The sequence below is a fragment of the Tamandua tetradactyla genome, chromosome 6, assembly GCF_023851605.1.
Source record: "Tamandua tetradactyla isolate mTamTet1 chromosome 6, mTamTet1.pri, whole genome shotgun sequence".
NCBI classification, from domain to species: domain Eukaryota; kingdom Metazoa; phylum Chordata; class Mammalia; order Pilosa; family Myrmecophagidae; genus Tamandua; species Tamandua tetradactyla.
The window spans coordinates 13,179,756-13,204,611 of NC_135332.1; the positions used below are offsets into that span (position 1 = coordinate 13,179,756).

Here is a 24,856-nt window from a genome sequence, read left to right on the forward strand (position 1 = left end):
CAAGACGTGAGAGCGAGATGAAAGCATGGCAACCGGAGGAATGTTGTCTTGGCTTTGAAGCATTCCTTATGCCCTAGTATAATGATATGAAGCAATTTAGGGATTAATCAATTTGCAAATAATTGCTGAGCTCCTATTCTCTGCCAGATGCTGAGGATGCAACAAAGAAAACAAGTGTTGGGTCCCCTCCCTCTGGCTGCTCAGGGTCTGCCAGGTACAGACCCAGAAAGGGGCAGCAAGCACCAAGGACATCTGTCTACCTGGGGAAGGGGCAGCCAAGCCAGACCTGGACTGGAGAGTTCTCGAAGATTTCCTGAAGAAAGTCAACCAGACAAAGGCAGTGAAGACACAAGGCAAAGGGGCCGAATGATGCAAAGGCCCTGGGCAGGGAGCGGCAGGGGGTGCTGATGGAGGCTGGCTGGCAGGGGGAGCAAGGGGAGAAGTCCTTGGTGGGGTGGGCACAGGGGATGCATTAAGGGATTCCAAAAAATTGCAGTCAACACAAAGTTCACCGTTTCAACCATTTTCCAGTGCACAACACAGTGGCATCTGGCATGTTCCTAATATTGTGCAACCATTCCCAGGACAGCTTCCAGAACATTTTCATCACCCCAAAAAGAGACCCAGGCCCATTAGCAGTGGCTCTCCACTCCCTTTTCGCTCTAGTCCATGGCAAGCATTAATCCAGTCTCTGTCTGAGTGACCAATTCTGGACCTTTCCTATGAGTGAACTCATATAAGAGGTGGTCATGAGGCCTGGCTCCACTCATTTGGCATCAGGCCTGCAAGACTCAGCTCCACTGTGGCATGTGTCAGTGTTTCATCCCTTTTCATGGCTGAATAATATTCCGTTATATGGATACACCACGCCTAGCCAACAGATTACCCAGTGATGGGCATCTGGGTAGTATTTTGTGTGTGTGTGTGATAGTGAATAGTGCTGCTATGAACATTTCTGTACAAGGATTTTGTTTGACCATTTGTTTTGGGTCCTTTGGGGTAGATATTGAGGGATGGGATTGCTGGGTGACACACTAAGGATTTGGTGCTTATCTAATGGGCAGTTGGAGGCCATTTTAGGTGCCCCATGATCAGAAGTGTGCTTACAGGCATTCACTGTGGCTGACCTGGACAGAGGATCAGAGGAGGCAGGAGGGGCCTCTGGTCCCCAGCAGTCCAGAGCAAAGACAACAGAGAGGGTGACAGGCAGAGGAGAGGGAGGTGGAGTCCAATCTTCTCATCTCTTGTGCTCCTACTTTTCTCCCTGTCATCACTGTGGACATTTAGTCACAGGTAAGAAAGAACCAACACCCCCCACTCACTCCACCCACCCGCTCACCCCTGACTTTCTTCCCTAAAACAATCAGTGAGTCAACAGCACAGCCCACTGTGGGCATGAACTTCTTCCCAGCTGGACTCTGAGAAACTTTCTGACTCCCACAAAGCTTCCCCTGGTCACTTTTAGCTAAGAGCCTGCATTATGTCTGGGGGCACTAACATTTCCAACCTGCAACACCGGACTAAACAGGAAGCTGTTTATTCAAATGGAGCCTGAGCTATCTTCTTATCAGCCTTGTTATTTATATACGTGCTTGACTTATGAATCAATCTCAAGCTCAGGGTAAAAGTTCACCCCTTCTGCAACCTGAATTACCTAAGACCTGTACCATTATCCTAAGGCACCCCTTTCCTTAAAACAAAGACAACTGGAAATGTCCACGTAAACGTCCTTCTAGTCCCCCTACAGGACTGCGAGTCCAGGGAACCAGCTTCTGCAAGTGGAATGCGTTCCTACAGAGTCTTTACAACTGATTACCATGCGGCATATTCTCTATGGAGGGCTGTCTAGAGAGGTGTGGGCACTAGGCCCTCAGATGTCACATAGCCAAGCCATCAGTGGCTTGTGCAGAAGGCTTTGCTTCATGGAAAATCTTGCAAGTGCCTCTTACCTTCTAATTTAACACAAGCAGCTTGGCAGAAGACTGACTCTGACTTTCCCATATAGCTAATTCTTAATAGATCCTTGTTGGAAGGGAGGGAGGGAGGGAGGGAGGGAGGGAGGGAGGGAGGGAGGGAGGGAGGGAGGGAGGAAGGAAGGAAGGAAGGAAGGAAGGAAGGAAGGAAGGAAGGAAGGAAGGAAGGAAGGAAGGAAGGAAGGAAGGAAAGGAGTAAAGAGGGATAGATAAAACATACACACTCAATGGAAATCCATCTTTAGAGGAAGAAAGAAGAAATACATCCAATGTCATGATTTGCTTTGGGTTTACTGCCCCATTTCCTCAAAGTTGAACTTGATGATGGCAAAGAGAGGATTGTCATTTCACAGCCAGCATTTGGCCCATACTTTAAAGCTCCTATGCAGAGGCACAGAGGTGATCTGTAAAACCCCCCCCTTAAGTGAACACAGAGCCAGGAATCCAAAGTATAGCTGAAAGTCGATGTGCTACCAGATACCGGGTTCCCTGAGAGAGCCCAAAATCCCTGTGGTTGCCTCCATCATTGCATTTCCTGGAAAAGCCCAAGTCCCCCATTCCTCCTGGAGAGCTGGAAACTTGGGGCTCTTCTCAGGATGCTTTGAAAAGGGAGGAATGCCCTGCCGTACCTTTTCAACACTAAACATCTGACTGCCTCTGGTGGAGGGGCCCTTTAAACCCCAGGGGTAGTACCCTCCAAGGGTTTGGATTTCACAATCCAACTTTCAAGGGTAAATATTTGCAGTGACTCACAAGAGAGGTTTTCTGCTTGCATCCTGCCCTCCAGGAGCCATGAGGTTATTTCCCCAGGCCTGTTAAGAGCTTGAGATTATCTGGAGGTTACGACCCAAAGTGGGTTTGTCAGGCTCCCTTGACAGCTCATGAGTCAGAGATGGGCTTCCATGACTGATGCTCCTGCTGGGACACCTCTGAGCACCACATCCTGGGCAAATCAATGGTATGTGTCTGGCTCGTGGCCTGGAAGCTTTGCACAGGCCAGGGGGACAAGCAAACAACTTATAAGCTAAGTAACACATCATAAAAGTGAGCAGCAAATGCTAATGAGCTAACAAGCCAGGGAAGCTCACAGAGCTGCTACCCTGGGTTGGGGCAGGCTTGCCCATCCAGTCCTTTCTACCATGGCCAAGCAACTTATGGCTTTCCTCTAGACCTAAAAACCTGCTCTAAATCTTGATAGAATTTTGGGAGACTGCCCAGACCAAGAGACTGATATTCCCATGTGGGCCCCAAACTCTGTTCTTTCCTTAGACATGGAGAGTCAGCTTGGTGGATGGTTTTCATGGCAAGAGCTAGCATCTACCTTCAGGATTGTTACTTTGGTGAGTCTCCCCACGTTCCCAGGAAAGCTATGGTCTTTTCTTGGAGCTCATTCTCCACTGTTAGCTGAAGGGGGTTATGGCGTCATAAGAGAGTTGGGCAGGAGAAGATCAACCTGCCTTGGGTGTCATGCATTATAACAGGGAAAAGACAGGAAAGGAAGCATTTTGCTTCTTCGGTTTGTTGACACTCAGGATAGTTCCCCAATACCTGAATTTGTCAGCATATTTGTGGCACATGAGGTTGTCTTAGGCCACCTGGGGGTTCTGATGACACATTCGACTCATGTGCTACATGCCTACCACCCCCCAGGCCTTTCAAATTGCTTCTGATTCCAGCAGAACCAATACAGGGTGGGCCAAGCAGGGACAGGATGGTGCTAAGGAAAGTGATCTTCTATTAAAGTTGGCTGAATAGATGTCATTCTGTTAGTCCACAAACATTCACTGAGCAATTCCCATATGACATGACCATGCTGGGTGCTGGGGCCACAGGGTGCCTGACACAGAAGGTTCGATGATAAGCTAGTACAAAAGGAAGCAGGCTTTCACACAGAGGAACTGTGATCAAGGCTATTTAGGCCACAAGCTTGGGGCTCTGGTGGAGAATTTCAGGAGAGGACCTCATGTAGGTAAGGTGGTTAGTGATGGCCTCTTTGAAGAGGTGAAATAGAAGCTGAGCGGTCAAAATTGAATGGGCTAGGGGAGTTTAGGGAGTGAGTATTAAGGGTAAAAGAACTTCCTGTGCAGAGGGAGTGACAGGAACAAAGAGCTTTGGGTATTCAAAGAACTCGAAAAAGGCCTGTGTGACTGAGTCTGGGGAAGAGGGGTGGGGGAGTGAAATTGGGCTTTATTCCAGATGCAGCGAACCCCAAGAGAGTTGTCTTGAGAACATGGCAGAAGGTCAGTTTTACAAGGCTTTGCAACATGGTCCTCTTAACTTTTTTTTTTTGGTTTCCCGAGAAAACACACTTACAGATGCAAGATGGTTACCTAGGGTTTGGAATGATACAAGAATGAAGGACAACTTTCAGCTTTCAAGACCTGTCAGACTTCCAACCTCTGCTTCTGACCTCTCCACACCTAGACCCTTGGTTCCCACCTACAGCCCCTATTCTTGTCCCTAGAACCCATCCTGACCCTACACAAGATAAACTTGGTGGTTTCTAGTCCAGTAATGGAAGAGTCAACAATCACTCTTTGCTGTTCTGAAAACGGGAATCTGCCTTTTTTCTAAGCTTTGAATGACTCCCTGTAACCCAGCTCTGTCACTGGCATGCTTGCTGTTTTCCTTGGATAAGAGTCTCTTCTCACTTGCCCTTCATCCCCTGTCCCTTCTCAGGGAGCCCAAGTCTTGCTTTTAAACTGCTGTGCAATGCCTGGAGTGCTGCTATGTGATGATGGACCTTCCAGAAGCTGACTGCCTCTAATCTGCTTTCTGACCTGTTTTCAGGTGGGCCTGCACTTTCAAATAGTGTCTGATCTTGGATGCCACCACTGTCATGCTCCACCTGCCTTCTGGGACCCTGTGCTACCTTGGGCTGGATCTTGCTAGCAAAGATGGGGTATACCAGCAGCTGTGCTCCACCACCCCTCCAACTGGGGCCCTGCATTTGGAGCTCCCTTTTAGCACCAAGAGCTGGTGTTTTCTGGCCAGTGAGGAGGTCCCATGGTCAGGAATCTGTCCATCTTCAGACCCAACCTACTGCTATGAATGCCCAGCTGTGGCCCCAGATATAACAACATGAGGTGCCAATGGAAGATGTAGCCTCGGCATGTGCCCAACAGGCAGGAATTAGGGCAGAGGTGCAAATTGGTAGAGGGTGATCAAAAGGAGACAAATGTCCAGCAGATTTCCTAAGCTAACCCTTCCATAAAGGGGATTTAAATTAGAGTGTCCCAAATTGGGGGACCAACAGGGACTTCCAAGGGTCATTTGGTCCATCCCTCTGCCACTTGCCATCAAAGGAAGAGAGTGTGTATGGTATTTGACAAAACCTCCATTCCACTGCCTTGGAGTTGGACAAGCAAGGCTTGCTAAAGAAATGGGCAGACTCTTGAGGGGCTTTTACAAAAGCTACTTTCCAAACTAATCAGGCAGGGGAATCTTTTCTTCAGATGAAGCCTTGGGTTCAGGCGCAGTATTTAAAACACAGGGGGGCAAAGCTTTGCTTGTCACCCTTCACCATCGAAACTTGAGAGCTCTATAAGACACAACCTGAAAACCAATGCTGAAAACTTAGAGTTCCTAAACAGTGGGACAAGTAGTTGAGGCACAGAATGAGAGAGGTCCACAATGCTAATCATGATGAGGATAACAAAGTGACACCAGCAGCCACTCCTTACTAAACATCCAGTGCATGCCAGGGTGGAGCATAGGTGCTTTGTATGTTCTGTTGTTGAACCTCCAAAATCTTTGCCACACAGATAGAATTACTCCAACTTTGTGCCAAGGTTAAGCAGCATCTCTCGAGGCTGGACACCTCCTGGAGAGCCCTGATCTGACCCCAGGTGTGTCTGACTCCCCAGCCACCTAAGTCCCCCACCCACTGCCCTGCCACTGCAGCCGGCCGCAGCAGAGCCTCTCATGTGTAAGACTGCATGGCTGAAGTCCAGTGCGCAAAGCTGGGCTACAAGCCGGGAAGAACCCAGCAGCCTCAGAGGCCCCTTGAGCTGACTGTTAGCTGCTCTGGGCTGACTAACTGAGAACTTAAGGGAAGACAAGTGTCCTGGGCCTGCCAGGGCCTGCTGCCGTGCTGTGCTCGGAATGAGGAAGCTGTGCTCTGCAGGCTCTGAGACGCCTGAAAGAAAGGGCGCAGGGGAAGTACAGAGTGTCACCGTCGTCGGCGACCGCGAAGCTGGTGCCAGGTATGAGAGGGCCAGGCGGCTGACTCTGCTGCAGGAGAGGGAGACGTGAATATTTTCCAGACAGATGGTGCACCTTTTCTAACTGGAAACCCTGCAGCGGTCACCTCTGGCTGCACCGCCCCCACGGTGTCCTCCCCTGGGACAAAGACCTCCTGGGGGGCCCTTCTCAGGTACTGAGGATTCACCTGCTGCCCCTGCTTCCCCTCCCCAGCTGCTCCCTGAGTTTAGCAGAGCTCCCCCGACAGAGCAGGAAGTGGCCAGGGCACAGCATTCCAAAAGAGGGTTTCTCAGGTGACCTCTAGTAGTCAAACTACGTCCCTTCCAGAGGGCAAAGGATGGTTTGGGACAGACCAAATGTGGCAGGAGGACCCCAGAGGAAGGCCTCAGTTGGTGTGAATTCCTAGACTGAGCTGCTGGCTCTCGAAGTAGAGGGATCCAGGGAGAGTGGGACAGGCAGGAGCCCCTGGCAGGAGACTCTCCAGGTTTCTCCACCTCGCTCCATCCCCGGCCCTGCTCCAAGGGTGAAAATGCCGTGTCAAAGGGGGACGCGTTTCCACTGATACATTTGGGCCTGGGCACTGCCTCCCCCAAGCCCGGGGGCCTTTCGGTCCCCCAGGCTGCTCAGACCCTGCTTGGGGTAGGTGCCCCAGGGGGACCAGTCCTCCCTGCTCAGCTTTGTGCTGCGGCCCTTTCTGGAAGGCAAAATCCTGCCACGTCCGGTGTCGTTGTCCTCACGGTGACAGCTTTGTAGTGACTGGCCAGCCACTCAGTCCACTACTTCATAAAGAAGTGGTAGCAAGTGACTCTGAATACAGGTGAAAGGATGAAACTTCCCCTCCCCTCACTCCCCCAAGAGAAATGCGTGCAGGAGGATTTGCCTTTTCTAAACACTTCACCAGACCCTTACAAACAATAACTTGAAAGCTTCACCTAGGGCCTGTGGGAGGTCAATGGACCAGCCCCAGAGGAGCAGGGAAGGCCTGGGGCACAGCTAAATAGAGGGGACACAGAATTACCGTGTGGCCCAGCAGTTCTACTCCTAGGTACACACTTAGAACAACTGAGGACAGGGACACAAACCCTCGGACTCCAGTGTGCACAGTGGCACCGGGCGCCGTCACCCAAAGGTGGAAGAAACTTCAAGTCCCTCAGCAGACGCATGGCCAAACAAGATGTGAAGGAGCCCACGACGGGCTGTTACTCAGCCGTCCAAGGGCATGGAGTACGGGTCCCTGCTGCACCCTGGATGGGCCTTGAAGACATTATGTTGAAAGAACGAAGCCGGACACAAAAGGCCCCATATACCGTTCCACTTATATGAGACATCTGGAACAGGCAAATCCCAGAAGCAAAAGGCATGTGGCACGTACCAGGGCCTGTGGAGGGGGCAACAGGGAGCAGCTGCTTAATGGGTGTGGGGCTTCCTTTGTGGCGATGAAAATGTTTGGCAATTAGGGGTGGCGGCTGCACAACAGTGTGAATACTTTCAGATGGTTAATTTTATATCATGTGAATTTTATTTTAATAAAAATTGTGGATGGGGGCGGGTGGGTGCTGTTCAAGGAAAGGCCTGGTATGGCCGGGAGGAAGGGGAGCACAGGAAAAACCCTCCTTCCTTTCTGGGAAAGACGTGTGTGACTGGCTGGGCAGGCAAGGGATGAGTGAGGCCCGAATGCACCAGGCTGGAGGGGAGCCTCCATGAGCCCAGTCTGGGATGTTCTTTAGGACGTGGGTGCCAAGGACGGCCCCACTGAGTCTTCCTGGAGCTTCTAGGGCATTTTCCTATGCTGACCTTGGGATTCTACAGCTGGGTAGAGGGGAGGGAGCCAAGCTCTGTGGGAAAGCCTGGTAGGGGGCCCTAAAAATGGGGAGAGAACCAGAAAATAAGAACAGGAAACTCTCTCAACAGGGAGACCTGGCCCTAAGGAGGGGGAGATGATTTAGGGAATGGGGGACTCACACGGGGATCCCTGAGAAGGCTGTAGCTTCTTGGGTCCTTTATCCCTTGGGATATGGAAAAAGGCCTGTAATGTGAACAGTTTTGTAAGCTTTCCCTCCTGCTTTGTAGTGCCATTTAGGTTCTTCAAAACCCTTCAGTGAAGCTGGACACAGTAGAAGCATCAAGTGCACTGATATGGAGGGAAGAGAGAGGCAGAGCCAAAGGGATAGGAGGCCGGGCCCATTGTCCAGCTCTCTCCCACTCCCTGGGCTACCAAGTACTCGTGAACGTCACAGAATCACGGGCAAGTGAGCTGCGGCCCAGCAGGCTTGATGCACCAAGGTCAATGCAGCCAAGGTCAATGCCGTCAAGGTCAACGCAGCCAAGGTCAATGCGGCCAAGGTCAACGCGGCCAAGGTCAACGCGGTCAAGGTCAATGCGGTCAAGGTCAACGCAGCCAAGATCAACATGGTCAAGGTCAATGCGACCAAGCCCAGGGTGGGGCTGAGAGCATGGAGGATGCACAGCCCCCAGGGGCAGGACCCATCACATGGAAGCCTTGAGGCCAGATTCGCCTGAGACACAAGAGACAAGTACCCTTTACTGGGGAGGGAAAAGTACCAAAAGGGCCATCCCATCCTATCACTTTGACGTGAGATCCTTCTTCTCAGCACATTTCAAGATGTGTTAAAGGCCAATCTCAATGGAGCAGTTCTGAAATGTGGAGATTTTAAACACTGGGGCAGACTGGGGATTTGGGAGATTTTTCAAAACACAGCTGCTGACCCTCAGGGAATGAGACCTGCTGAACGAGCCTCTTAGGTGCTTAAGAGGTTGGGGGTCCTGAGTGAGGGGGGCCAAGTGTGGGGAGAGGAGCGCTGGGTTAAACCCCTGGGCTCCAACCCTGGCTCAGTCATTTCCTACTGGCAAACTACCAACTTCCTGCATTTGTTTCTTTCTTTGTAAAATGAGAGTGTCGGGTTGCCTTCTTGGGTCTGGCCTCCAGGAGGTTTATTATTTTTAAATAATGGTTAGCCCAGCACACCCATTCTGAAATTTAGGACTGGGCATCCCCTTAATGGGATTAGATTCACTCCTTCACTCACAGCCACTCATCACTACCTACTGTGTGCTAGAAATGCCAGAGTGGGGATTTAGCCCCAGAGAGTTAATGCTCCAGAGGCTGGGCCAAAGGTGCTTATAATTGAAACCATATTAAAGAATTTCAGGTGCTTGAGATTCATTCCACTAACATCCTAGATGGGACCCTGTGGCATTTTGGAGAATTATTAACAAGTAGAAACTAACAGGAATAAAGCTTCTGTCTGCCTTCAGCTCACATTAAAAAGAAAACCTTCCATTGCACTAACATCTATACATCTCAAAATTTCCCATTTTAACCATTTCAAGTATATAATTCACCAGTATTAATCATATGCACAATACTGTGCTACCATCGCCAACATCCAGTACCAAATATTTTCATCACCCTCAAACAAACCCTGCACCCATTAAGCAATACCTCCCCCTGAGCTCACATTGGATTCCTTCCGCTCAGGAATGTTCCCTCTAAAACATTCATAGACTCTCTTCTAGCAAAAACACTGTCAAGGTTTGGTCGACTGGGCTAAATAGGAGGCAGAAAGTCCACCCGTGAGGAATGGAGAGGCAGGCAAAGGTCACTGAACCCGTGAGCCTGCCCCTGGCCGGGGAGCCTTCGACATGTTCATCCAATTGTGCTGAGTTCATTTTTGAAAAAACTGCACAAATCCTAAGGAGATGCGCTGCGGGTGTGCATTGAGAGGGGAGCATGAAATGAAGGTTTACACCCGCTCACGCTAATATCCATGTGGTCACTGGGTACCCCGGGTAGCAGTGGGGTGGGAGGGAGGAGAAGCAGAGAGAATGGCCTCATTTCTCGGCATCACTGCGCCAATGCACTTGCTCTCATCTCAACTGGGTCCCTGAGTAGGGTCCACTTCCTTGGACAAGACCTACTTGCCAAGAAGTGCCAGGATTACCCGCACTTTGGGTCTATCCAGCACTAAAATTACATTCTCTCAGCGTTCTATGGGTTTTGTCGGAGGCTAAGTAGCTGTAGGTAAACCAAACATCTGGATCGACTCGAAATTAGTCCCCTAAATGAAAAAGGGGGGAAGAAAGGGAACGACTAACACTAGAATTCAAAGATGCCCACGCTCAGGTCAGAAAGATGAGAGCCACAGGTAGGTACTACCCTTTGGCCACGCCCCAACTGTCCCTTTGGGAAAATACTCTTCAGAGGCACCACTTCTTGGAAACTGCTTGGGTCACTGAGGTCCTGCAAGCTCACCGCCTGGGAACTTCCTTTCCTCTTTCCCCACCCCCCCACCATCTTTAATCAAAACAGATGTTAAGATTGACAGGGCTGCCCACAAAGAGGTTGTTAGCCGGGCGGCTGCCTTGATTCTGGGTGGGTTCCAACCTGGAGAGAGCTTAAAAGCCTTGTAAAAGTTATTAAAATATTTTATTTAAAAATTAGATCAATAAACCATCTGTTCCTTGGGTGGTCCCAGAGTAGCAAGCATCCTGCTTTCCAGGAGTGTGGCAGATACTACATTATCTTAGGAAAAACGCTGCAAACTCAGCAGCACAGAGGCTACCAGCTGCCTGAGATGCCAAGTAAAGGAAACTTCCAGTCTTCCCTGCCTCCAGGCCGTCTTGCCCTCCACCTCAGCCAGAATCCTCTTCCCAGGGAACAGAAATGGTCACGCTATTCCTCTGCTCAAAAACCTCCCATAATCCAATTTTAAAAATGGGCAAAAGACTTGAACAGACATCTCTCCAAAGGAGATATACAAATGGCCAGAAAGCACATGAAAAGACGCTCAACGTCATTAGCCATCAGGGAAATGCAAATCAAAGCCACAATGAGATACCATTAAAAACAAATGGAGATCAACAAGTGTTGGAGAGGATGGGGAGAAAGAGGCTCACTCATTCATTGCTGATGGGAATGGAAAATGGTGCAGCTGCTGGGGAAAACAGTGTGTTGGTCCCTCAGAAAGCTAAGACTAGATCTACCACATGACCCAGCAATCCTGCTACTAGGTATATACCCAAAATAAAAGCAGGTCATAAACAGACAGTTGCACACCAAGGTTCATAGCGGCATTATTCACAATTGCCAAAAGCAACCCAGGTGTCCATCAACTGATGACTGGATAAATAAAATGTGGCATACATGTAAAATGGAATATTATTTGGCCATAAAAAGGAAAGAAGTTCTCACACATGCAACAACATGGATGAATCTTGAAGACATCATGCTAAGTGAAACAATCCAGACACAAAAGGACAAATATTTGTTTGATCTCACAGATTTGAGATTAGAATAAGCAAACTCAAGAGTCAGAATCTAGAATAACAGGTTACCAGGGTGCTGGTTTGAAAGGATGCACGTCCCCTAGAAAAGCCACGTTTTAATCTAAATCCCATTTCGTAAAGGCAGAATAATCCCTATTCAACACTGTATGCTTGAAACTGTAATCAGATCATCTCCCTGGAGATGGATTTAATCAAAGTGGTTGTTAAACTGGATTAGGTGATGACATGTCTCCACCCATTTGGGTGGGTCTTGATAAGTTTCTGGACTCTTATCTATAAAAGAGGAAACATTTTGGAGAATGAAGGAGAGATTCAGAGAGAGCAGAACAGAATGACATAGCCACGAGAAGTAAAGAGCCCACAAGCCAGTGGCCTTTGGAGATGAAGAAGGAATATGCCTTCCGGGGAGCTTCATGAAACAGGAAGCCAGGAGAGAAAGCTAGCAGATGACACTGTGTTCACCACGTGCCCTTCCGGCTGAGAGAGAAAAGTCCTGACTGTGTTCGCCATGTGCCTTCTCACTTGAGAGAGAAACCCTGAACTTCATCAGCTTCTTGAACCAAGGTATCTTTCCCTGGATGCCTTAGATTGGACATTTCTATAGACTTGCTTTAACTGGGACATTTTCTCAACCTTAGAACTGTAAACTACCAACTTATTAAATTTCCCTTTTTAAAAGTCATTCTGTTCCTGGTATACTGCATTCCACCAGCTAGCAAACTAGAACACAGGGGACGGGTGAGGCTAGGGAATGGGAAGTTAAAGCTTAAAATGTGCAGAATTCCTATTTGGAATGATAGAAATGTTTTATTAATTGATAATAGTGATTGCAGCATGAGATTGTGAATGCAGTTAACGGCACTGAAATATATATCTGAATATGACTAAAAGGGGAAGTGTCAGCTTGAATATATGGTGAAGAGTAACAATCTTTAAAAATCCACGGGATTATGCTACACAAACAGTGAGCCCTAAGTTAAACCAATTATAAAAATGTATCATTTTTATAGCACAGCTGTAACAAACGTTCCACACCCATGCAGGACGTATGCCGTGGGGTGGTATATGTGGATCCTCGATTTTGTGCATGATTGCTCTGTAAACCCAAACTTCTCTAATAAAGGGGGAAAACACACACACACACTCACACACAAAGAACCTTCCACAGCTCCCTATTATCTAAGGAAGGGGTCAGAAAACTCTGGCCCGCTGTTTCCGTGAGCAGTGTCACTGGACCCCAGCCTCGCGGGCTTGCTCAGATGCTGCTGACGGCTGCGCTTGTGCCCAGGACGCGTGGGGCGTTGCCATGGAGACCGCACGGCTGGCAAAGCCTAGAATGTTTACCGTCTGGCCCTTCAGAGAAAAAGATGACTTTTCTAGTCTGATTGCCAACGAGTGCCACCACGCCCTTCTCCCTGGGGACAGAGTCCTGTCCCTGCAGTGGGCCTGAGAAGAAGAGGAAGAGGAGAGGGAGGGGGTGGCCTGGGGAAGCGAAACCAGGAAGGGTCTGGGGAGCCCCCTGCAGGCTCTGCTGAGCAGGGTGTGCAGAGGGGCTCTCTGGGGGGTCCTTTCTGTCGGGGTCTCCTCCTCCCATGGGTGGTGGGGACTCTCCAGATGACTCACCTTCCAAGGTGTCCCCTGGGGTTCCCAGGACACTCTGCCCTTGTGCTCATTCACACACTGGAAATACGCTCCCACCAGAAGCCCCCGTGGCTCCTCAGTTCTCCTCTCCCCTCCTGAAGGCCCCAGGCTGGCCTAGGCTCTGCAGCAGGGATCAGGGGCCCAGCTGAGCTCTGATGTGTGCCAGCCTTGGCTCGAGGTGGGGAGGAGGGAGCAGCCACTGCTTGCACCCCATCACTCCCTCCTGGACAGTGTCATTACAACACCTCCACCAGCCTCCTCCTTCCCCCACTGAGCCCCGAGTGGGGAGGAAAACTGAGGGCAGTGGACAAGTTTCAGAATTTGTTCTCTACTATCACAATTCGGCCAGACAAGAAAAGGACAACCCAGCATCCTGCTTCATCTCCATCCCAAAGGGGTCCCTGGCCTAATCAGCAACACCTGGGGTTATTTGTCAGAAAAGCAACCTCTCAGGCCCCACCCTAGGCCTAAAATCAAAATCTGCATTTTGGCAAGATTCCCAGGGGGTTCCTGAACACAGCAAAGTTTGAGAATTGGCCCAAGCCATTTGAAGCTGCTTTTTAGAGGAAACACTGGAACCTTCTCTGGATTGAATGTTTTCGGCCTTGAAATATGAAAGAAAACGTTAATCTTCAGGTTGGTGCCCCTATGTATTGGTTATCTATCGCTGCTTCACAGGGCATCACAAACACCACAGTTTAAAACATGCACTCACCACCTCTCGGTTTCCATGGATTAGGAGTCGGGGCACGTGCAGCTGGGGCCCCTAGAGCCTCCTGAGGTTGCCACCCAGGTGTCACAGGCTGCGTCCCCTGTGTGCAGGGCTTTCTCCAACCTGAAGCCCCTGTTTTATTCCCTGGCTGTCAGCCCTGCAGTTTCGTGATGCAGGACCTTCTCACAGGCCCTCTCCCGGCACCGGAGGGGATTTCTTCAAAACCAGCATGAGACTGTCTCCTTTAAAGCTTCTGCCTGATTAAGTCAGGCCCACACAGGATAATCGGTCGTTCAACCAACTCAAAATCAATGACCAAGGACATTCACACAGGCACAAACCCTGCACCGTGGGAGGGACGCCCGCTGTAGTCTCACTCCCCATCCACACGCAAGAGGCAAGCATTGCTCAGGCATGAAGCCCGAGGGGCAGAGACCTCAGGGATCTCCCCTCAGGGGCTGTGCCCCACAGTCTGAAATAGGGTTTTCCCTTGAACAAACCCCTGGGCCACCCGTGAGGAGTCTGCAGATCCTGCTGGCCTTGCTTCCCAGCCTGGAGGTGTCGGGGGAGACCCTGGACGCCTGCTGTGAACTTTCCTCTCTGGGAGACTCTCTGTCTCTTTCTAGACTGAAGCCGGATGTGTGATGTGTGGGAGCCCTCTCATTGTGGCTGAACGTGGAATCCCTCGGCCCTTCCTTCATTTTCTATTCCCTTTCGGGAGACATCTGGCCCGCTTCTTGGTCTGCTGTGGAATTCCTTGGCTGTCTTTGAAATGCAGGGAATGGCCTACACAGAAGTCAGAGTTCAGTCCCTGATGCCAAGAAAGGTGAAATGGGAAATCCCCCTGTGGTTACTCAGCCCCCAGACTGACGGATGCCTCTGTCCTGTCCTTGATTTAGGGCTCTGCTCAAATGTTACCCCTTGCCAGGGCTGCCCTGTCCATTTATCGGCTCTACCTTGTTCCCTGCTTCACTTTCCTTCTCAGCATATATCACCCGTTAGTGCTCCTTTGTTCACTGCCGTCGTCTCTTCCCACGGCAGGGTGGGCTCCAGGAGGGGGAACCCTCCCGGGGTTTCAGCTGCATCCTGAGCACCTGGGACCCAATGGACCTTCCATAAGTAGTTGTCGTGCTGAAACCCTCCTGATGCCGGGAGGCCCTACTGCGAGGAAGGGTGCAGGGGGTTGAGTGGTGGTCCCCAAAAAGCCATGTCCACATCCTGGAACCTGTGGACGTGACCTTTGTGGAAAAAGGGTCTTTGCCGATGAACCACAGATCTCAAAATTATATCATCCTGGAATATCAGGATGGGGCCTAAATCCAATGACAACATCTCCCTTATAAGAGAGACAGAGAGAGAGAAGAGGAGACCACGTGAAGATGGAGGGAGAGACTGGACTTACACAGCCACAAGTCCAGGCACACCTGGGGCCACCAGAAGCCGGAAGAGGCAAGAAAGTGCTTTCCCAGAACCTTCAGGGGGAGCCTGGACCTGCTGAGACGATGATTTTGGACTTCTGGCTGCCAGGACTGTGAGAGAATAGACATCTGTTGTTCTAACCGCCCCTCCCCCGCCCCAAGTTTGTGTAATTTATTGCAGCATCTCTAGGAAGCTAAGACAGAGGGGTGGGCTTCCACCACACCTGGCCGCCAGGTGTGACAAAACAGACCCTCACATGGGGCAACAGTCTGTGAGGAGAGACAATAATTAAGCAAAGAGAAGAATATATAATTAGAGCCTGTATAGAGTTCAGAAGGAAACAGGTGGGGTGGGACAGAGTGGGTGGGGTAGGAGGCAGGAGGTCCCCGGGTGAGCTGGTATTTGAGCAGTGGTGGGGTGAGGAGAAGGCGGCAGCAGCAGCAGGAGCAGCGAGTAAGCCCGACCCCAGGTGACCCCTGTCACGAAGCCTCCTCCTCCACCCCTCCCAAGGACGAGCTTTCCAAAGCACGCACAGTAATCCCCACCATGGAGAGGGGCTGCAGGCTGTGGGCGGCGGCCAATGTCAGTCCTCCTTCTACAGGTCACAGAGTCCAGGCTCAGCCACGTGAAATGACTCTTCCAATTCAAACCAAGGTCTGACCTCAAAGTCGCTTGCTTTTTCCACTGGGCAAAATGGACTCTCCTAGCTGCACAGCAGCCTGCAGGCATTCTCCACTGTCCCATGTATAAAACCTGTTCTCCTTAGTGGAACATTCTGTGCCCTTAAGAGATTTCACCTAAGTTCTCTTCCATTGGTGCTCTCCGTCAGGATCCTTCCAGCGCACCCACACAGACCTTCTCGCCTCTTTTTGGCACCTCCATGGAACTTCTTGCAAAAATCCCATTTCCATTGCCTACCTTTCTAAGGCCCCATAATCCATCATGCAGTGTACTAGATGCTTGTCACATATTATCATCTTACTAATACAACAGCCTTGCGAGATACCTTCGAGCATTTACATTTTATGCAGAGAACTTAGCACTGGGCCCCAAGTCTGGGGCCACTACATTCCACTACGCTTAGCCCCTAGCACTGCATCCTTTGCTAATAACTAGAACACCCAACTTCACAGGTCACTTTATGGCTTTACAAAGGACTTTTGTTCATTTCATTTTAGAGTAAAAACTCCCCTGGCCACCCCATGGGAAGGCGTCTCTTAGACTTGCTTTCCATAAGGGTGGGGTAGGGGTTCTCGCCTCCCCAGCCCCCTGGAATCTCCGTCAGTGCCCACCGCCACCAAACCACCCTAAAGAGGCAGACAACCCAAGTGTCCAGAACCCCAGCCACAGCTGAGCTCTGCCTTAGAGAAGGGCTGACCTTCGGCTGGGGGCCGAGTCATACGTGGGGAACATATCCTTCCCCGGAGTATACCCCAACGGCCCCACGACCCCAGGGCTCGGGCAGTGCTCTTCTGATTGACTTGATTTCTAAGCCGGCCATCAGGCAGGCGCGGGAAGAAGATGCCCTGTGCAGCGTTCTGCCGGGGGCCCCTGACCGTGGGGCCCGGCCATTTATTAGCAGACAGGAGCCACGCCAGCTCGGTTATCACAGTAACAGCCTTGTCCAGGAACAATGTTGCCTTTCAAATTGTTTTCCGCCTTGGACAGTGTATTTATAAACTTGAACTGGTGACTAGGAACAGAAGCCCAGGCTGCAAAGACTAAACCCCTTGTTCTAAGTGGGCCTGGTTTAGTATTATCCTGATAAGATAAACACAGATAATAGCTAGCTGGAGGGTGGGTGCTTTTATATATATGTCTCCTTGTCTGCACTTAAATATGCACGAGCTGAAATTTGGGGCCACTTCTCAGATCAAAGGGGGAAGAGAAAGCCATTTTCTGGTTCTCTTTCCAGAAAGGAAGTTGGATATAATTATAAGCTGTTGGGTTTGTCTGTCTATATATAACCAGCTCAGGATAAACGAACTGATTGTGTTGCTTCCAAAATGGTGGCCCTCAAACTGTTGAGAGCATTTCCAGTGGGATGAAGCAGGGATGCTGTTAATTGTTGAAGCTGAGAGCTGCAAACAAAGGGGTTTATTACAGTGTTTTCCCATTTTTCTGTTTGCTTACAAATTGCCATAATAAAAAGCAAAACATTGTTTAAAAGGCAGTTTGAATAATTGTTGAAGTTGGTTGATGGGCATATGGGGATTTATTATGAAAGCATCCCCCCTTTTTTGTATGTTTGTTTAAAACTTTCCATAATTAAAAGAAAAGAATGTGATTTGGCTGAAAGGCACTGGCATACAACTTTTTCCCTCTCATTCATTAATTCATTAATTCAGCAAAGACTTATTTGGGTCGTATACTTTCCTATGTGTGGGAAAACAGCATTGAAAGGGACAGACAAGGTCCCTGGCCTGGAGCTGAGATTACCCCTTTGTCAGGTCTCAGAAAAAGAACTTAAATATAAAAGGGACTTTTTGACTCAGAGGCCCCTTAGCTTCTTTTGCAGAGCCAGATGGGGCAGCGAGATCCCCAGACATGCCGGCACTTCACCCATTTGAAGGTGCTGTACCCACCTGGGGGCACCACACCCATCAGCAGAAACAGACATGGGGTCAAGGACTGTTCCTGCCTGATAACCCTCATCTCCCAGTGCGTTTTTCCTTTAAATACCCACTCTCAGAAAGGGAGCTAGAGTCACTTTCTTCCCTTTCGCTGGTGGCTCCCACTTGCTTTCTCTCTGCTCAATGAATCTGTTAACGCTCTGACTCGTTGCCTTGCACAGATTCCGTAAGGACTCTGTGTCTAACACCCATAGTGAAAAGACAAGCCCTCTTCTGGTGTACACGTTTGCCCAGGTGCCTCACCAGGGACGGATGCATCCCAGCGGGGTCTTGGGAGAGGCCTGAAATCACTCGAGACGTTGCTGGGGTGCAGCCGCAGGGCTCTGTGGCTTGGCCTCTGGGAAATGTCCCAGTCTGTTGTTAGTCCTAAGAATCTTTCTTAAGAAGCAGCTCTGATAAAAGAGAGGGGTTTCAGGAGCCAGTGCAAGGGGCTGTAGTTTACTCTCCATTTGCTAATAACAGCTGCCCCTTGCCCTTCCCCTCTGGGTGAAAGGTATTTCTAGAAATGATCCGAGCCACCCCTTGTCTTGAGGCTCTGCTGTAGTACTTGGGACTGACCATGGTTTATCCTGTCCTTAAAGGCCTCTGGGGCTGGGCAGCTCTGAAAGAAAGGATGGCATGCTGGGGAGAACGCTGTCGGCTGGGGACCAGAGGACAAAAACCTACTGCGTCACTCTGTGCTGGTCTGGTTCGTGCGAGTCATCTTCACTGCCAGGGAGTGGGCACCGGATGTTCCGGAACCACTGGCTTTCAGGTTTACCACCTCCAGGGGACTTTTTTTTTTTCATAATCTGGGTTTTGGTAGAGTTCCCACAGTTCCCAATCAGTCCACAGGAAAGCCCACGGGAGCGCAGCATCCAGAGCAGAGGGTATGGCTGCTGCCTTGGTAGGCAGAGCATGGAATGCCAGATTTCTGGGAGAACAGACATTCTTGCGAGAGGGAGGTCTGGAATGTGGAAAACTCTGCTTTCCGTGTTGCCATGTCTCCTGTCCTTTGAGGGGGAAAGCGCCCTGAGGTCAGTGGTTTCTTTGGCAGGACATGGGTACAGTCTGGGCCCCTTCTCTCTCTCTGCTTCCTGCACTTGCTCAAGCTGAGGAACTAGATTCCGATTCTCTTGATAGTTTTGCATCAACAACAGAGGTGGGGAACTTGTTTTAAATCTCAGAATCATGAGGTCACTTCTATCTAATATTTAGGAAATAATCTCAGCTGCCTCTGAATCATACAGTTTGAATGAAACTTGAAATGTCAGAGGGACAACTGGCTATGCATATGCGTACTACCAAACATGGAGGAGAGCTAATTGGCGTCTGAGCACCTCCCAGTTACACCAATGCGTACCCGCTGAGGTGGGGGCTGCAGGGGGGGGTCCCGGCACTATCCCTGCCTCTAGGTCCTCAGACCCTAGTGGAAGAGACAGACACCAATAATCCAGAGTAAGGGAGAGAAAAGGGGAGAGGGGGAGGCGGAAATGATGCTTGGGGACCCATTACAGAACTTGCAGCCTGGAGTTCCCAATTCAAGCAGATGTCGTGATTTGGTGGCAGGTACTTTAAAATTCCATCCTGGTGGCAGGGACGCGCGGAGGAACCGGCTACGGTTTGCATTTCTCCCCCAGATGTTTGGCACTGTTTTGGCACATTACCCATAATGCCTCTTGGGAGGCCAAAAGGCCTGGAATTTTGCCTGAAGCCAGGGGAGGCTCCGGGGAACCCGCCGAGCCTCTGATGTGTGAGTCTGTGGAAGATTGGGAGCAGCTGGTCCCTTTCTGCCGCAAAGGGCACGGAAGGAAATGTTTTTGAGGGACAGCTGGCGAGGAGTCATCCTACAAGGGATATCTCGGTGCCAGCGAGAGCCCGATCGGAAGACTATAAAAAGTGGTTTAGAGAACAGGCCCGCTAAGTGCACAGTACTCAGAGGCTCTGGCCGGCTCGCTGCTCGTCTCCACCACGTGTCTCCTCCACGGCTGTTTCCGTGGGTCCTGCTGAGTCTAAGGAGGAACCTACTGCTTCTCCTGTGTGGCCCCGGCACAGAGCCTGGCACATAGTAGGCCTTCAGGTGTTTGATGCCTGTTCCCCAAGACGCTCAACCACTGAGACCCTGAGGGGACACTGGGCAACGTCTGGAGACATTTTGATCCTCGTGGCTTGGCAGGGCAGGGCAGGGGGTGTGCTATGGGCCTCGGGTGGGTGGACACACTCCCACCCACCCACAGTGCACCGGCCAGCCCCTCGGCAAGGGGTCACTCACCCACAGGGCCGATCCTGCTGAGGGTCTGGCAGTCGCTTTTGCGACAAAAGCCGGAAGGGTGCCTATGAGATCATGTGCATTTCTCTTTTCCAAGGAACTTTATGAAGGGATTCCATCTGACTTGTGGGTTTGGCATTCTAGGCTTAACAAAGAAGACTTCAATGGGACGCCTGAACCCCTGAGCCCCTTGTTACCTGCCACCAGACATGGGAGCTGTGGATGGCCGCGTCTGTTTTACTGCCTCTTCCTCCCCCTCAGATTTATTTCATAGCCTTTTCCTGAAATATTAGGGGTTCCTATCAGGAGTAGATCTCTTCTAAGGCAGTGAAAAGCCCCATATGTGGGACCAAAATCCCTGCCGTGTATATGCTTCAGAAGGGAGGGAGACAACTTAAACCCTGTGCATCAAAATAGAATTCTTCAGCACTCAAGTTACAGCCTGCAGAAACTTTTATGGCCAAGTCATACTATCAAAACTGATGGCCTTGTAATTATAGCAGTTCTGGGGGTGGGGGTGGGGGAGCTGCTATAAGGTGAGCATGCAGCAGGCAAAAGGCTGGGTTTGAAAGGCAATAACTGCATAGGTGAAACTCACAGGTCGGGCTTTGGAGCCATCTTCACCCTCAGGGTTATGAGTGTGTCCCCCACGGCCTTGGTCCCTGCAACAGGTCCATGATGCACATAAGGTAAGACTTCCTGTTCCCACTTTTCTGATGAGCTTTTCTGAGTAGGTCTTCTAAGGCCAAAGTGACCCAGTCCATAAATCCTTTTCAGAAAATTGTGACCTCCTTCACCAACCAAGACCAAGTCAGGGTTTCACGAGACCAAGATCCAGAATGATGCTGGAAATGTTTGTCCACCCTGCAACTCACTGTCACCTCTGCTTACAAACTAGTTTCTCCCTGTGCTGATCCCTAAAGAGAGGAAACCAGTAAAAATCATTTCACTATAGAGAATCTGCTGTGCACCAGACACTCGTCTGGGCATTTTACATAGATTAACTCATTGAGTCTTATCATCACCCTTTGAGATAGCTACTATTACTAACCCCACTCTACAGATGAGGAAGTCAAGTTCAGAGAGCTTAAGTACTTGCTCAGCGCTGCATATCCAGTCAATGGCAGAGTCTAGATTCAAACCCAGGAAGCCTGGCTTCAAAGTCCATGCTCAAACACTGTTCTGTGCTAGCCCCCTGGAGGGTAATTCCCCAATTCATCACTCATTTAGATTCATGAAGTAAAGGAGGCAGCTAAATCCACAAGTCTGAGGAATAACAGTCATAATGAGGGCTTAAGTCTGGGAAGCACTGAAAGTTTACAAAGCACTTTTCATCAGCGTGATTCCCGGCAGGTCCCGTGAGCCCCTGCATATGGCGATGGACTCCACACGTGTAGCGACGATGATAGAGGCTCATGGCCACAGAGCCTGAGGCATCAGCCCTGAGTGTGCCTTCCATTCGAGAACCACCAGTGGGATCAACCACGGAGGGCCAAGGGCATGGAGCACCTTCTCTTTCCTTGGGGCACCAGGCAGTTCCCTTTGGAGAACCCTCCTTCCCCCATTCTCAGCCCACATGGCTCAGCGGGGGCCCCACCCCAAGCTCCACAGTGCTGACTGTGACCCTTCTCCAGAAAACAGGTGTGATTTCAACTTTCTGGTCACAGTGATTGGCTCAAGGGTGGGTATGTGAAGTATGATGTAACCAGAGTGACCTCAAAGATTATTTTTTTGTGTGAGCTACTGGGAGAAGATGGTCTATTTCTGATGGACTTGAACCTGAGAGGATATAGGGTTCAAGCTGTTAGCAGGAGGCCATCTGCTATGGGTTGAATTATGTCCCCTAAAAAGATAAGCTAGTCTTAACCCCCAGTATCTCAGAATGTGACCTTGCATGGAAATAGGGTGATTGCAGATAGAATTAGTTAAGATGAGGTCATATGGAGTAGGGTGGGCCCCTCACCTAATATGACTGATGTCCTTAGAAGAAGAGGACAAGAGAAAGACAAGACACGAGAGAAGGTGGCCCTGTGAAGGTGCAGGCAGAGATTGGAGTTAGGCTGCCACAAGCCAAGGAATGCCCGAGGCCACCAAAAGCCAGGAAAAATGCCATGGAACAAGTTTTTCCCTAGAAACTTCAGACGGAACAACTCCTGGATTTGAGACTTCTAGTCTCCAAAACTGTGAAACAATACATTTTTTGTTGTTTTAAGCCAGCCAGTTTGTGGTGCTGTTCAGCAACGTGAGAAAATAATATGCCATCTTACCACCAGGCTGAAGCTGGGCATCGGCCCCACATTAAAGAGAGGAGAGAGGAGAGAAGAGAGAGGAGAGGGGAGAGAGAGAGAGAAAGCAGAGGCTTCTGTTCTTGAAGCCAGTTCCCTGGACTCTGAAGCAGTGTGAACCAGTACATTCTATTGTCAGCTTAGGACAATACAATTGTGTTTCTGTGCAAATGATATGTACACTGTACTGGTTGGGAACAAGTGAGACAAAGCTTGGGCAATAAGATCCTGTTCCCTCTCCCCTCACCTTTTACCTTAACTCGAAAGGAGAATTTAAACTTCTGGAGAGCAAGGAAAAGTGGTTGAATTTAGATGATCTATGTTGATAAACATAACTGATTATCTGTGAACTCCACTGCTAAATGCATAGAATTGGTTCCTCTGTGAGTTACTCATCAAATAGCACTAAATCTCTTATCCACAGCCACATTGCACCCATGATACCAGCTGGCCGTTTGCAATTATAGGCTCTTGATGACAGGCTCGATGGAAAATGCGAATGGGTCAGTGCAGCCCATATCCTCTACTGAAAGTCAATGTAAAAGGTTTGGCACCTATTGGGGATTGACTCGTGTTTCCCACAAAAGGCATGTCCAGGGCCCTACCCCTGGTCCTTGGGTGTGAACTCGTTTGCAAATAGGACCTTTGAAGATGTTATTAGCTAAGGCGCACCCAAACTGAACGAGGTGGGTCTCCATTCAATACACCTGAAGTCCTCATAAGCAAAGGAAATTGGACACAGAAGAGAAGACACAGGGAACACCAGGAGCTGGAAGTCAGTGGAACCTAGAAGAGAAAGATGATGTCTCCATGTGCACCGCCATGTGACAGAAAAGCTAGGCACCCCAAAGATTACCAGCCATGCAAAACATCAGACAGCTTTCTAGCCTCCAATATCATGAGCCAATCAATTCCTGTTATTAAGCAACTCGTATGGTATTTGTTTTAGCAAATAGCATTTAGGGAACCAAATGACATCCTAGCAGACAGAAAACTACCTAAGTCAATGGCTGGGGTTGGGCTATGGGCATCTCCTAAGTAAGTTCATGATGGCAAAAAATTTTTTGCTCGAGCCAGTCAGTTCTGGATTGAGACCATCCAGAGAGTAAAGATCAAGCAAGTGTCACTTCCTTACAATGATGCTATTCTCTGTATACTTTTCTCTGATTTCACAGCCCCCAGAAAACCCTCAGCAATTTTTGGGTCCCCCAGGATGTGCGGTTGCCAGCTCTTTGCAACCCTGGGAAGTCGAATCTAAGTGTGAGGGGCCCACTGGGCAGATGGGCCCCAGGTGTTTGTGAACTGCTGGGACTGGCAAACAGCTGCCTGACACCCTGGGTTTCAGATGTGGGCCATCATGGTGTTTGGTTTCCTGCTGATTGAATTACTCATGCCTCATTTGTCCACTTCCCTGAAACAATGTTTCTTAGATGCATGTAGAAACCCAAGTCTCTGTGGTTTGTCTGGACTGGTTTCTATTTGAGGAGAAGAAGAGTTCCTCGTCTAGAGCAAAGAAAAATGCGTTGTACAGAAATCACTATAGCCTTGGTGTCCTGCCACACATATTCCTGGAATATTCTCCAGGAATCAGCATTCCTCATGGAATGTCTGCTTGCCTTCTGGAAGCTCCCAGGTGCACACATGGGAAAATCTTAAGAAATCTGCGTGTTCCTAAATGACTCCCAATTCTCAAGGACCTCTCCGGAAAAGAGAGGGCAAGAAACACACTGAAAGCTTAAAGGGCTTTCACAAAACAAACAATTTACTGAGCCTATTGGTAAACAGACCCAGAGATGACAAACGAATTCAGCTTGTTCCCTCTTGCCTGTTAGACAGAATTTAACACCATTCTGTTTCTGTCTTCCTTCTGCCCATGACCCAAGTTAGAGCTTGCTTAATTTCTGTTTACAATGTGAGTCGCATGGGAGGGAGGCAATGAGACGGCCAGTCAGAACGAGGCCAGGGACTCACCTTCCTGGGGGAGAGCTCCCTGCAGGCTAGCAGGCCTTCGCCCCGGCTACACCTTGGCCCCACCTGGACCGATTTAATCAGAATCACAGTGGAGTGGGCCCAGGTGTCAGTGTTCTAAAGCAGCTCCCCAGGTGATTCCATCATGAAGCCCAGGGTTAGGAGCCCCTCTCCGGAGCCATGCTATGCAATGGAGCATTTGAATTGATATGAGTCAAAATTGAGATGCGCTGTAGTTGCAAAATTCACACTGGATGAAAACAAGGATGGACACTGTCTCAATATTTCTTGATACTGATTACATGTTGAAATAACAGTATATTTTACTTAATCCTATATATCCAAAATATTATTAGCCTTAATGGTACCTCCTTATTTCTACCTTTTTAAATGTGGCCACTAGAAAAGGTAAAATAACAGCTGTAGATCTGGATGATTCTACCTGGTGGGCTTTCTGAGATCAGGCC

The 24,856-nt window shown here is 49.7% G+C and overlaps 1 protein-coding gene and 1 long non-coding RNA gene across 9 annotated transcripts in view; both read right to left on the reverse strand.

Annotated features, from left to right (window-relative positions):
• The window catches only part of SLC39A11 (solute carrier family 39 member 11), a 453,311-nt gene that overhangs the window by 27,456 nt on the left and 400,999 nt on the right, over positions 1-24,856 (reverse strand). The window lies entirely within an intron of this gene.
• LOC143687081 (uncharacterized) overlaps positions 7,819-24,856 on the reverse strand; it is a 36,515-nt gene continuing 19,477 nt past the window's right edge. The window contains exon 3 of the long non-coding RNA XR_013177410.1: positions 7,819-21,053. This is a non-coding gene — a long non-coding RNA (uncharacterized LOC143687081). The remainder of the gene's footprint in view (positions 21,054-24,856) is intronic.